General features: G+C 41.5%; 1 protein-coding gene across 30 annotated transcripts in view; it reads left to right on the plus strand.

Moving 5' to 3' along the window:
- ptprdb (protein tyrosine phosphatase receptor type Db) overlaps positions 1 to 15,314 on the plus strand; it is a 141,481-nt gene that overhangs the window by 32,492 nt on the left and 93,675 nt on the right. For all 30 annotated transcript variants that reach the window (XM_034887305.1, XM_034887313.1, XM_034887353.1 and 27 more), the window contains exons 4-5: positions 4,001 to 4,076; positions 5,806 to 5,851. The gene's annotated coding sequence lies outside the window, so the exon portion shown is untranslated. The remainder of the gene's footprint in view (positions 1 to 4,000; positions 4,077 to 5,805; positions 5,852 to 15,314) is intronic.

The raw sequence follows: 15,314 nt of genomic DNA on the forward strand, positions 1-15,314 counted from the left end.
GTTAGTGCGTCAAAGTGTCGTTATTGACAAGTTGGTAAACGGTCTGTTTGGAGGCAATCCCAGACCCTTTTTTTCCAGTATTTTGAGTACAGCACCTTTAGCACCTTCATTAATTATTATTTCGGCCACTTGGAGACAAGTGTTGACATCAGATTGACAATATCACATAACAAATTTGATATATTCGACATGTTGACAAACAATTGCCTATCTATATATTCATCAAACAGAGCAACATTAGCATTTATTTGCTATATTTGCTATATTTGCTATATTTGCTATATATATATATATATATATATATTTATATTTATTCACTGCTTAAAAGCCTTATGTGCGGGCTCCCAGACAGCTCAGTTGGTAGAGCGGGCCCCCATACTGTACATAGAGGTTTACTCCTCAATGCAGTGGGTCCGGTTTTGACTCCGCCCTGCCGCCGTTTGCAGCATGTCAATCCACCTCGCTCTCTCCTCTTTCATGTCTTCAACTGTCCTGCCAATTAAATGCTTAAAATAACTAATAAATAATTAAGTAATCTTTAAAAAAGCCTTATGTGCTTATAAGAACTCCTAACTCCAACATTTAACCCTCATTGAAACTTTTAATCTTTTTATAACAGTGAACGTCCGTTACATTCAATCAATTACCAAAATGCCAAAATCTCTCTATTTCTCAGTATGACTATACAAAATGTTGTAGACCGGCAACTTTCGTGCGCAGAAGGCCGAGTGAAGATAATTACCTCTTCTGAAGAGCCCATCATGTTTTTAATCCTTCGTGTCCTCCTTGGCTACAAGTTACTGCGCGGTGGAGTGGTGCGGGTGGTGCGTGATCACGGATCATGTGGACACGCCAACAGTTTTATTGTCATTATTTAGAATTCCTCATGGAGGCAACAGAAACTATGTACTAGAGCTTTAACATACTGTACAATCAACATGAAGTTTTTAGTCATTATTCTTGTTTTAATGTGTGCTATGGACAAATGTCTGCTCAAGAATTCCAATTAAAGGCATAACATTGTAGACCAACTCTTTGGTTTTACTCCCCAGAAATTTGGCTGCATTTGGTTTGTAAAATCCTAGATATAAATGCACACTAGAGCATTGTAATCTGACTTAACTCAAAATGCCAGAGGAGCTCCTATTTTATGTAGTGTAGGATCACAGTGTGACTTGAATTTCTATTTTGTGTTCGTTTCTGCTCTTGTTATCTTGCCAGTAGTGTACAGGTTGTTGGATGAGCGCACAGAGACCATAACTGTTGTTCAATAACCTCCATTCCACTGGAGGCCAGGTTCAACAACGCGGGTCACTCTTAAACGGTCAGTTGAATTATGCAGCCATGTGTGCATCATGGATGCTTCATCATCCTTGTGGGGGCAGATTAAATGCATATCCCTCTGTGGAAACTCTTAACGTCGGACACACATTAGCAAGTTGTAAACAGGTTCAAGTTGTTTATGCAAAACAGTGTCATGATGCTCTGAGAATTGCTACTGCCAACTTGACCTGCAATAACCCCCTTTAACATTCTGGGCAACTTTGATCAGTGCTGCAGACACATCTCAAAAGAGTAAACATGTTTACAAAGTTAAATTTGAAGTGTATTTTCTCTAGAAAGTACATTGCTGATCATGAAACACTTGGGGAGGGTGTGTCTAGAGCTAAGTTTGTAGGTAATTATGTCAGTGTTATGCATGGCCCTGCCGTGGTGCTGCATTGTAAGTAGGGCTTAAGAGATGGCCTTCTGATGCCCTGCTTACCCACTTGCCTTGATGTTGAGTCCAGTTGATAGCAACCTAAGAAGAGTGCTTCACAAATGCTGAGTGAAGCCAAACCAACGTAAACTGAGTTTGACTGAGCAGCACTGGTTAGGGTGGGACATCAATGGGCCATTGCTGTGCAGATCAGTGCAGAAATCGTTTGGTACATGGAGTGAAAAGAGTATGTGAAAGGACTTTAGTGACCTAAATTATATGCCGCTTTGCCCCTGAATCATTTCCGGCACCGGCAGAAACCCTTAAGGTGATGTCCAGACAGAGCAACTGGAGGTGAATTCACTTCAAATTACTATTAACATGTTGACGCTCACCAAATAGTCACTTCAACCATCAGCATGAAAAGGATTCAAAGGCTCTCTGAAGGGCTCCCATGGGAGTCCTCACAGAGATTCCAAGCAACTAAAAGGGTTTGCAGACAGACTTTCACCATGGGTGCCACTTTACCACATGAAAATCGGGGAAGACTACAGTAATGCCGTGTCCACTGAAAATAGGATAAACATAACTTGTCCTAGCTTATTGTGCAAGACTTGTAAACTGAAATTGCTTGCGCCAATATGAGCTTTCCAAATGATATAGTTTCCAAACTCTTCCTCTGCTGCGGCTGCCGATGCTTTAATGACTTCTGCTGGGCCAGCACAGGTGAAGCACATTCTCACTAACAAGGTGGTTTTCCGACCAGGGAGCACTGAAACCCAACAGGAAAACAACATGATTGAGAGGAAAACTGGCGCCCGCAATAGAGGGTAACCAATGCTTATAATAATGCCCCACCAAACTGATTTCACCCGCCGTTCGTTACAGCTGAAACATGGTGCAAGTGGAGAGGAATCCAGGGAGGAATGTGTCATCGACTGAAAATAAAGTGTGAACTAGTTTTCACACATAGATCACATATGCATTTGTTACAGTGTGCATTTATGCAAGCAGGGTCTGCATTAAAATCTATCTGATGTCTTAGACACAGATCCTTTGAATGGCTTCTAAATTACATCATGTGACTACATCAGATGTGAGTCATTATGTGCCAAAAACAACGGGTGTTAAGAGGTCAACGGTAATTACACATGTCCTAGATTTCATTTGTAATTAAATAACTCATGATCTCAATATCATCGGATTCTCCAGTTAATATATTCTGTCATCATTGTCTCTGCCCTTATTTAGTAAGTCGGTCAGCAGCACAGGAGTGGTGTAACAGCACAGACTAGTGGGGACTCCTTGTCATGGCACCTTGCTCCAGAATCACTTTGTCTACGGTGCACATGATGTAATCTCATTCTTTTTTTCTTTCTTTTTTTTTGCTGTAAAATACCATGCCTGCAACTTGTCACAGCCTGCTGCAAAGTGTTTTGCATTAAATGATGGTTTACAAACAAGAATCAGATTATGTTAAAACTGCTCAGATTGGATGTTTACATACCTTCTGCAGTGGTTGATTTGTAGCACTGCTGCAGAAGGTTATTTGTCTGAGACGTCAAAGTTTAAAAGAGGATGGATTTCATAACAAAAATCACTTCAACTGTGCGTGATCCTTTGAGACCCATCCTGATGTCACTCCACCAGTGAAGTGAATTCTATTTTACTTTGACTTGGTGTTGCTCTGCTGCACTGCTATAGATGGCAGAAGAATTCTGTAAAACAACACAGGGTCATTACAGTCATCAAACATGGAAGAGTAACATCTGGATGTGTGTGTGTATGTTCTCTCTTTGCTTAAGTTTCACACGCCTCAGTGCTAGTATTCACACATGTGTCCTAATGCAACCCTTTTGATCTGTCAGAGTGTGTAGCTATCATGCTGAGGTGCTGTATGCTTTTCCCACTGGCTTTTCAGCCCCTCGTCCCCTCACAGCTCGTACGGCTTGTAAGTAGTTGGAATGGAAGCCTTAAAAGCCTTACAATCCCCCAGAATAGAAGTTGAGCCGGGGCTGTCCATTTGACCTGACATGCTTTTTGGAACAATTATTGCACATTAATTGTGTTTATGTCAAAGCATTCAGATCAACGCTTCCAAAAGCTGCCGATAAAAAACACCAATGCAAAGGCAAGTGCAAGCGGGCACAGACACCTTAGTTAAAACCCAAAGTTGGCTTTAAGAGCATTGACTTTTAAAGGCTAAGGTTTTGTTCCTAATCCCTTTGCCACTTTTTCTCTTCTCTTCCCTTCCATCCCCATCCCTGTTACTTTCTCTGTATCTGTCCTTCTCTCTTTCAGGAGAATTCTGGGGAGATTTCTTACTCTTTCATTCCTCAAGAATGGAGCAGCACAGTGGACCTGTGTACTAAAGCAGGTAAGCGCTGACTAGCATGATGACCTTCAAACAAACACATCAACACACATTTTCTACCTTCCCTTGCTGTCAAAAGCAGATTTGTTCTGGGTCAGATTGGTATAAGATTCTATGTTGCTAAAAGGTTTTGCCATGTCCACTGAGAAAGACAGAGAGGGAGTAAAAAAACAAAGAGAAAGAGGTGGCGTCTTGCTTCTGAGAAAGAGAGCAACAGAAGCACAGAGAGATACTCGTCCTGAGGGATGGAAAGAGCGAGTGAAGACACTGTCGTCAGGATGAAAGTTTAACCAAACATCAGCTCCCCACAGAAGTGGCAAATCTGCTGTCTTCGCAGTGGACGAACTGGAGGAAAGACAAGCCAAGGGACAGACGGGCAGACAGGACAAGACAGAGGGGCGATCCCAAGCTGTTTTTAAAACGCTGCCTCTGATACATTATTGAATATGCAGCTCTCCAACGCATCGCTGAGTTTTCCTATAATGTTAGCGCTCAAGTTTGCATAGCGTCACCATTCTAAATATAAAGCATTCGCTCAACCCTCTTCGGTTTGTTAAAAGATGCAGGGGCTGCACACAAGCCGCGTGTGTTGCTCTGTGTGGCACTTTTTCTTTTCTGAGGCTGGCTGGAGTTTTGTGTTGAGTTTGTTTGTGACGCATTTTGATATCAAGCCTTTGCCAACATAGATTTCATCAAACTCTTTGAAAGTTTTGTCAGATGATGCACAGAGAATACTGAGACAAGCGGAGTGCTTCACTGGGAGTGGCATGTACTGTACACTGAAGGAAGTGAGATGTTATCGAGGGGATTGATTTTGAATCAGAAAGCATGTGGAACACTGCATGTCTACAACTATCTAGTGCAGCAAAAACTTAGTTTGTACACATCATCTACAACCTTATTCCTAGATCCCATTTTCCCACTTAAAAAATTTGGATTTGGATGGATGTCCATGTGTCAAAGTCGAGGCCCGCGGGCCAGATCCGGCCCCTTGTAAATTTTGATCTGGCCTGAATATCAATTTAGGTTTGCAATCAATTTTGGCCCACCTGTGTGCGCCATTCAAACTGTTTTCAAACTGTAACTGCTGTATACAACACAAAAGCAAAATTTGGCAGATTTCAGATTTTGTGAACAAGAAATTTCCAAACCATCATTTTGCATATTGAGACCTGTAAATAGGTGGTTGTAAAAAATGTAATCATTGTTTTTGCTAACTTCTATGATGGCTCAGGAACGTTTTGCTAACTTTTTTAGGGCTTTATGGCCACCAAACTGTAAGTGAGAAGGCTAGACAGTAGAACCCTTGCAATAATATAGTCAAAAACATTTGACTTTTTAGATTAAATAAAATCATATCAATAAATATATACATATGTCTGGCCCTTGATGTGATTCTCATTTTCCAGTGTGGTCCTTAGTAAAGTTGAGTTTGACCCCCCTGTCTAAGGTCACTGTCCCAAGACTTTGTGTAGGTGGAGTACAAGTTCTAGTCTACAGGTGGCAGCAGAGCAACATTCCCAGCAGGCATGTTTCTATAGCAGACTTGATGGTCCCATTTTACCATCAAATCCCAGTCAAGGCCACCCTTCATTTATCTCTCTGTTTTATCCAAGGCAGTTTGTCAAGCAAATGATTCTTCCTGGCCAAGAAAAACAGTGGCATACAATCAATATGGTATATTTTTCTTGACAGATTAAACTTTCATGAAGAATCTTGTCTTTCATTTCAGCTCCCACTTTAAAAACTTCATGTTCCAGGATGAACCATGAGCAAAGGTAAGAAATGTATCTTTAACTTGACCTAATTTGAATGTGTGTGTGTGTGTGTGTGTGTGTGTGTGTGTGTGTGTGTGTGAGAGATTTAGTGAAAACTATGCCTGTGAGCGTGTGTAGAGATGCACGCCTTATTTTCTGTTTGCAAGGATGCATGGACATCTGGGTCCAAGTGCTGCGGGGGGTATATATGCAGTTGTGTCTATGTTTGAGGGTGTGTGTCTCTGACAGATGTTGTAATGACGTGATTGGCCTTCTGGCTGCCTGTAGCTCTGTGTGAGGTTGCTATAGTGACCGTGGGTTGAGTATTGGGGAGGCCATAGTGAAATATGAGGGTGCGTTTTGCCTCCGCCGTGTGTGTGTGTGTGTGTGTGTGTGTGTGTTTGTGTGTTTCTGTTTCTGTTTTCAAGTGGGTGAGTGGGTGCGTTTATGTGACAGTTAATGTCTATTTGTGCATTTCTGCAAAGAGCACAGCATTGAAAAGACACTCTTCTGTGTAATTGGGAATTTGATCAAGATAACTCACTCAAACACACAGTCAATCATGTACACACACACACACACACACACACACACACACACACACACACAGACAGACAGACAGACAGACAGACAGACAGACAGACAGACAGAGACAGACAGACAGACAGACAGACAGATAGATATTCAGGAGCCACACAGTTGGGGATCCTGAATGGCTGATGTGTGGGCCGAGCTTGCTCTGCCTCATAGACCAACACCACGAGTTGAGCACTTCATAACACTTGTCACCTAAGTTGCTGCTTATGGATGGAATGGAGCTGTTGTACAAATTTGTAAAAGCAACAGTAATGCCCTATGCCTTTGTGAGCACAGAGACTGTAAAACGGTTGGGTTTGAAACAGCAGGACGCTTCAAGAACAAAGATCAACTTCACTTTCCTTTTGTTCCAAGGAAGGTGGTTGTGTGTGTGTGTGTGTAGGCGTGCGTGAGTTGCATGGGTAGAAGCATCGGTTCAACAGAGGAAAAGAATGAAAAAGAAAATGCAAATGTTAATGCAAATATGACAAACTAGGTGACAGGATTATTAAATAAATATGTGACAGGGTGTATTAATATTTCAACATTTTAATCACTAAGGTGAAAAACATCCCGTCAGAACTCTGAGTTTGTTGATTTGTTCCCGGGGGGGGGGTCCACCTTCTGTGAACCAATCTCATTTTACGTAACAATTTAAAGCAACCCTGAGGCTCTGCGGCCAGTACACAGCACACCATCCTCATGCCTGTCTCCAGTATCTCCTGGGTGTGCAGCCTGCTGTGTATAATAGGCATGGTGTGAGATATAATGTGCTGTAACACACAGGGCTCGTTTCACACAGGGATTACGCCTAGATGATTCTTCAATAGAGAGTTTAGTCTTGGGTAGCCAAGCCTTAATCTGCTCCTGTGGAAGCGGACCACAGTGCTCTGCAGCCATGGCCAGATATGATAGAGAACAGAGAGCAGCCAGATTAGTTCATACTAGGAAGAGGGCTGAGCTTGAAGCTGCCTGACAGAGCGTCTCTTGACAGCTCCTCCCAAATCTCTCTACTCTCTCTAATGCAGTCTGAGGGAAACATTGTTCTCCTTTCTGTCTTTTTTTCGTGTCTCTTTCCTTCTCCCGCTCTGTCCCCGTCTCTCTGAGATGAGAGCGATCCATAGAGAGAAAGAGTGTGTGTGTTGTGTGTGTGTGTGTGTGTGTGTGTGTGTGTGGGTGTGTGTGTGTGTCTTATCGCATCTTTTGCCTTTGGACTTCTGGGTCATTCGTAGCCTTGTTCCCACTGTCTCAGATGCTGTAATTACCCTCACGTGAGTCACCTCTGATAATTAGTAGGATCTGAGCAGGACTCAGCCACAGACACACACACACACACACACACACACACATACATACACACACACACACACACACACACACGGTTCCAGCTTACAAATTTGACACTCATGCACGCATACACACACATCTGTCATTAGTAGAGAGCTTAACATGCAGTACAGTGCTAATGGGATTATCATTGCTGAGGGTCCTACTCATCAACCTCTAACTCCTCTCTCTATTCATCATCAGGTACCATTCTTAAACACTGTAAGAGAACCTATCATTTCTGCGTGATCTCTTTCTTTCTTTCATCAAATACCTTGGTGTCTATTCTCTCAGGTTACAGTGAATCTGCACTATTGGTATAACCACATCTCAAGGACTGTGTTGTTGAAACAGATTCATTGGGGCTCCATGGTGACCTAGGGGTCTAAACCCCTGACCATGTCCAGCTCGGGACCTCTACTGTTTAGTTTCAGGTAAAGGTATAAAGATGTCCAAAAAAATATACTCTCAACCTTCGTAGCTAAATGAAGGAATGTTTTTATGCTACCCTTCGTCCTGAATTGCATGTCTTCCAGTGTTTTTTTATTGATATTTTATTTTAATATTCATATTAAAAAGGAAAAGTCTGAAGTCTGCTATGCATTTATTTTGTATTGCAGAAATAACTTTTTTTTCTGCTTTCCTATCCTTCCTTTTAATCATCTCGTAAGCCATCGTGCTTATCTAGCGACCTCTTCTAGGGTCCAGACCCCCAAGTTGAAAAACCACAGCTCTATGTTAAGAAAACCAGCTAAATTTAAAACTAATTATAAGTTTAGTGTGTTGAGAGGAAAATAAAAACAACTGAGGTAAAATGTGTTTGCATGTTAGTCATATAATGGCCATTTTAGCTGTTAATCTTAGACTTAAAGCTTAAAAACACCCCCATATAAAAGTGAAGATATGACAAAGAAATAGAAAAGGAAGAATGTGAGGAAAATAAGATTTGCTGTTCAACTCTTCCATTAGTTGCACTGAGATAATCACCTCTCTGTATCTGAACCACTCTTCCCCTCTCTCCTGTCATTGCTGAGCCCATTTTATCAGCTCATTTAAAAGTAATATTACCCATAACCATTCAATGTTCACTGTGTTTATTCTGTTGACTGTAATGGAGATATTGACAGGCGGGTGCAGAGTGTTTCTGTCCGGCCATTGAGTTGAGTGGTTCGAGAAGAGGATGACTGGAGGGCTATCTATGGTATTACATGTAGTGTTGAAGGTGTGGGAAAACGAGGCCTACTGAATGCCAAAACACCACGTCTTTAATACCATGTCTCACATACACAGACATAAAGACAACTCTCACGCACGCACGCACGCACGCACGCACAAAAATACAGAAAGACACATACAGGCAGTGGATTAGGATGGGGATTATGGAAGCATGTATAGTGAGATGGATTTGTTAAGGTGCATGGTATGAGGACTTAGGGTCATGCGTCATGATTGAGCACTATTCAAGCTTACGTATGAAGACTCAATAGGGCAGCAAAGAAGCTTTAGCAATCAATTATTGAACTGGAATGGGGGGAACTCAAAGCTGCTGAGATTAATGTCTGGCTCATAAAGTATTTTAAATGTTCAAATACTTCTACTGAAGAACTACAAAAGTACATTGTGGTGAAAGATTGGGAGCTTGATTTTTTTGTCTTCTATCCAGTATCTCATCTACCATAACCAACATATCTTTGTACCCATCTTGTCATATCACATACCAATTGCCAAAGTGGTTAGAATTCATCCTGAGGGGGAAATGAATGTGTGTATAAAGTATCATGGCAATCCATCCAATAGTTCCAATAGAGTGGCCTCTTTTTTATTATAAAGGTACACCTGACTGACAGTAAAGATTAACCTTCGCTGGCCGTGTCTCTACATAACCACATATTTTCAATTGTGCTGTGAATTTGAGGTTTCGGAAAAATAATTAATACAACTTTAAATATTCATGTATTAAATGAAACCTATTCACAGGAAGTTCTGTGGGTTAACCTCAGTTGCCGAGACTTGTTTCTACAATAATTCATTTCTGTTGAGTTTTTCAAATTTCTTTTTCAAATGCTGGACACACCAAATACTAAATCCCATTCTTCCACATTGTATCATGGTGGCTACAGAAACCTCAAAGATGGATCATTCAAACTTGGACAAATGATTAGTGCGAAGTGATCCTTTTTACACCAAATGATTTTTTTTCTAAATTACAGTGCACAAAAACTGTCATTGATTGTATTAAAAAAAATCTAATCAAACTTTGTAATGCCAAGTTGATAAAATATGTCTTAGTTTGCAGGCATTGTGATTGAGGTTAAGTTTAAAGTGTAGTTAAATCCAGACCTTGGTTGATGTTGGTTTTAAAGAGCAGCTAGTACAAAAACAATTGTAGCATAAAAGCAATAAAGGAAGTTACGGATTGAAAATGGAATTGACATTCACCTTCTTCATTATTCACTTTTCAAACTGCTTGGAAAAAACAAATTAAATACATAGATTTGACTGGAATATCTACCCCTAATTGTCATGGAGCTTTCTGCCTTTGCTGTGGTCAGATTAGCATCCATACTGGCTAGAGGACTTTCTAACTAACCGTAACCCCAATCGTAAAAGCCGGATGCGGTATACACACATTATGAGAAAATGACAGTTCACCTCCCCAGCACCCACCTTGTTAATTTGAACAAATGGCCCAGTTGTTAAAAGCAACGCACCACTGTGAGTCGAAGCGGATATACTGTATTGCACTATATGGACCCTGTGTTCTTGAAGATAAAATGCTAGCTGATACTCTCATGCCAGGCATTGTGATATAATATTTCAATATCTGGCCACGGCTCAGTTACACACTGCCCATACATGACGGAATGCTAGTCACATGCTGAATGACCTCCTTAATCTGTGGCCATCTACTCTTCGCCCCTGCTGCATCAGGCATGTCTTGGTCACCAGACATCTGTCATCAGCACATAACTCATTGGAGGTCTGTGGCTCCCTGTGATCCCATCTTCTCTACAGCTGTCAAATGTAATCATCAATCTCTCTTTCGCTTCCTTTATATTCACTCTGCATATTTCTACACGGCCTCCACAAACTCTCCCGTGTCACCCTCCCCTCCCTCTTCCTCCAACATTTCTCTTCTTTCAGTTTGCTGAAATATATAACCAGTAATTTGCCAATCTCTCCCACTTTGACACACATGCATGCATGCATGCACACACACACACACACACACACATGCACACACACAGACAAATGCACAGTAGGGCTATAACAATATGCAATATGAAACCAAAATCTCGACACTCAGATCAGTATTAGACATTGTGGGGCCTTTTCCCCCTTTTGTCGGGTAAATTTAGCTAACTGTAAAGACGGCTAAGAGCTAAGGGGGACAGGGAGGAGATTTTCAGCACCAACAGGGCGGCTGTGTCTCAGTGGTAGAGTGGTTGCCTGCCAATCGGAAGGTTTGTGGTTCGATCCCCGCCCCTGCAGTCATTGTCGAAGTGTCCTTGGGCAAGGCACTGAACCCCAAGTTGCCCCCGGTGCTGCGCATCGGAGTGTGAATGTGTGTGAATGTTTATCTGATGAGCAGGTGGCACCTTGTACGGCAGCCCTGTCCACAGTGTATGAATGTGTTTGAATGGTGAATGTTCCCTGTAGATGTAAAAGCGCTTTGAGCAGTTGTTAAGACTGGAAAAGCGCTATGTAAATACAGCACATTTACATTACATTTACATAACACTGGTAACGCTAATGGAGGTGTAACGTTATGGATGGCCGCCTGGTGGTGCTTGGGTCTGTTTCTCAACGGTTCAGTACACTGCCGTTAGCATCCTAAGCACCGGATTTAAGTGCTGACCGGATTTGGATTGCTGTAACTGTACATACACACCGCCGCCAACTTGAGCTGCAAAGCAGCTCTGGTTGACCTGTCAAGGACGCTTGTCAAAAAGTACACAGAAGCCTTTTGACGCTTTGGCCACTCTGACGTGGCAGCATTCTATGTTCGATCATTGGAGAAGCAAACGCGGCCCCTGCACAACCAATACATTGACACTAGAAACCTTTTTATAAATGACATATATACTGAAAGATTTGTTATTGTTTCTTGGTCGCATAGCTCGTTTGTTAGCTGCTGAACTGAGCAGAATGCAGGCAGAGCGAGGAGCCGCCAGACTCTAATCTCTGTTGATCCATGCAGGACTTCACTGTGAGCGGACTGTTTAGAGACAATGTAACAGGCAGGTAACATTGACTGGTCCCTATGAGCAAACAACATCATATCATAAATCATAGAAAACCCTGAAACGGTGATTATGAATGTTTCCTCCATTTTCTCAGAACTAATCTTTTGGCAGGAACGAAAGTTGACATTGTATGTTTCTCAAGAATCAGCCTGCTCAAAGTACATCTACTGTATATTCCCATTGATTGCTGGCGTTAGCTGCTGCTTGCCTCTGGACCATGTCATAGCTAAAGTTGAGCTACTTTCAACTTTCTGATTGACGCTCTGGTTGCTCGAAACGCCCAAAACTCAATGCTGACAGATTTGTCGCTCCTTGCAGCTGAGAGAAGCAAGCTTCCATAAAAAATGTGTGACCGCCGCTAACTTTAGAGGATCAAGTCTGCGGGTTTTATGTACAGTAATGATAGTGACTGGCTGCTATTAGGCTGGGGGCTGACTGTGGATGTGTCCCCGGGACGGGGCTGTTTTCAGCTCTCATCCCGCCTGAAGCCTTGCAGCGCAGAGAGAGTGAGGCAGACAGACAGGGGTGTGCTAGCTAGCTAAATTACTATGAGATTAGTCATCTAGCTATACAGTTAGCGTTGTTAATTGCTACCATTACCATTATTTTTATGTCTCATTTGACTGATTTAATGAAGCACTGAAATTAATTTGGAAACGTTATTTTAAGGTACAAAAGAATCTTTTGTTATTGGATCGATCGATGTTGAAATCAATCAATATCATTACATAAGGTCTCTGTTGTATTACTGTGTTGCAAAGTGGCATGTAACCCCTGTCTGTATCGAATGGTGTGTCAAAAATCGTGATACAAACCCAGTCGTGGGTTTGGTGTATCGTTACAGCCGTAATGCACAGGCATCCAGACTGCATGAGCTGCTGTGGTGTATTATGACAGATAATTGGCTATTGTGGGTTCACCCTTGACAGCACGAATCTATCACAGTGACACTCACTTCTCCATGACCTGTGTGTGTGTGTGTCTGTTTGTGTGTGTGTGTGCGTGCATGTGCGAGCATGAGTATCTGACTGTGCATGACATACTAATTGAGTTTGCCTTTGTTGCTCGGTTTGTAGAAGTTTCTTTGCAGTTTAGATCTGTGTTGCTGTTGCATATTTGGGAACATAGGTAAGCTATTCAACTAATGTGTGTGTGTGTGTGTGTGTGTGTGAATCATATTATGTGTACATTAAAAAAATCTATGCAATGTCTGCACAGATGCAATGACATATTAGACTGGCACACAGGCGTGATAACCTTGATAAAATGTCTTTGTTTTGAACGGATTACCACATATGCTTCTCATTTTCATCTTGGAGTTTATGTATCCGCCTCGAGGATCTAAAGCCCCACACAATGCAGCCTTGCTGTTCTCCACTAATGTGATAGCTGCTTAGCCTAACATTCGTCACTCATTTTGATGGAGTCAGCAGCCATGGTTAATGGTCTGTCTGCTCACCATTTGTATCTGTTGACTCCCAGCTGCTCCAAACTGATCATTTCTTTTCTTTGTTCTGGAAAATAATCCTGATGTGTTCTTTCACGGTGGGATGAATTGTAGCATCAGCAACAGCCTTTAAAATAACAGCCGAGGTTCAATTGTATGATGTTTCTCTCTCTCTCTCTCTCTCTCTCTCTCATTAACACACTCTCTCTCTCTGTCTCTCTCTGCTTTTTCATTATTTTCCTTTATCATTCCCTCATTTATTCCTTGCTTCTGTATTCTGTCTTTTTTTTGCCATTTCCTCTTCTCTTGCTGTTTTTTTCTCGCTTTCTTTTCTCTCTCACTGTTTGCACCGAGTCTCATTTCCGCTCTTTCAATAGTAGAGAGTGCTCATCCCACCCATGCACACCGACTAAATCAGATCCTGTGTGTGAGTGTGTGGGTATACTTGCAGTTTTGTAAATATGATTTTTTTCTGTCTTGGTAATACACTAATCATAAAAACGTGCATGTTTGCGAGCGTGTACAAGGAGGAGTTTTGTACTTTATCATACCAGCCAGCTCAATATTCCCAAATGCAATTTCCTCAATGTGAAAAGAGCAGGCTGGATGTTCATCATTCTATATTTAATTCTTAGTGTTTAATAAAAACTTCTTTAAGACTGCTAGGCTGCACATTCTCGTGTTCTTTTTTTTTTCTTTTTTTTTTTTCCTGTCACTCACTCATTTTCACCCTTACTGACTGCACATACACACAGGCATGAACACACACTCTTGCCTTTTTGTGGAACACAGTAGAGCTGTCTCCTGTGCATGATTAAAGTGCATATCACAGCATGTTCCCTGAGCTTTTCTTTGTAATACTGTTTAACATTCTGAGCCTATAATATATGCTGTAATTCATCCCAGCTCAACTCATCTGTATTGTATTTTGAACATCAATTTTAGCAATAAGGATTTTTTTTGCAGTATTATGTAGATAGACACGTTCCATTACACATATTTACTTTTTCAATTCACAGTTCCAAAAGCTCAGAATTAGTTATTTTTCCACATCTAAGCCAGAGGTGGATTGCTATTGCCAAATCAACATATTTACAACAGAAGTAAAAAAGAAAAAGAAATTGAAGAAGGAAGGTGGGGAAAATTGGGACTTTTTGGTTATCCGTGTTTATCCTTATGTAATCCAGATATTTTACCATTGATGAGGATTTAGCTTTCTTATAAATATAATAAACCAACCAACCAGCAACCTTTTACCTCTTTAACCTATGATATCCCTCCAAATGCCTATGCTCTTCTTATTGACTGCATTAGTGTCTCCTTCTATGCAATTAAGGTTGTAATTGTCCAAGTGCAGGTGCCATCTCTAATACCAGTCAAGCTTTGCATGGTTAGCAACCCATTGCAGCACTCACATGTCTGGGTAGAAAATAAATGACTGGAGAATTGGCAAAAGCCAAGTCAGTGCCTAAGGAAGGTGGGGATAATGATGTCGTTAGTGCTGGCTGTGTGTGTGTGTGTGTGTGTGTGTGTACATCTACAGCATATGTAATACATTTATTTGTGTGCAGCCTAAGACACAATGTCCTGTGTACATTATGTGTATGGGGGTGGGGTTAATTTTCAGTGGAGGGTGGTTAGGGGGTCAAGTGTATGTGCAGGGCATTACTCATTAAGCATCAATGACTAAGGCGTGTGTGTCTGTGCAAGTTGGAGGCACTGTGGCTCTCTATGATGCTGAGATTAGAGGCAATTATTGAAATGTCACGGCTTTAATGGGCGGCTGCCGCTTTGCAAGTCATGAGTTGAACTTTCAAGGTGATGATACATGAGTCTTTCTGTGTTTTCATTAATTTTTTGCATATCCGATTTTAATTCTCTACTTGTT

This window comes from Etheostoma cragini, chromosome 2 (assembly GCF_013103735.1).
Source record: "Etheostoma cragini isolate CJK2018 chromosome 2, CSU_Ecrag_1.0, whole genome shotgun sequence".
Lineage (NCBI taxonomy): Eukaryota > Metazoa > Chordata > Actinopteri > Perciformes > Percidae > Etheostoma > Etheostoma cragini.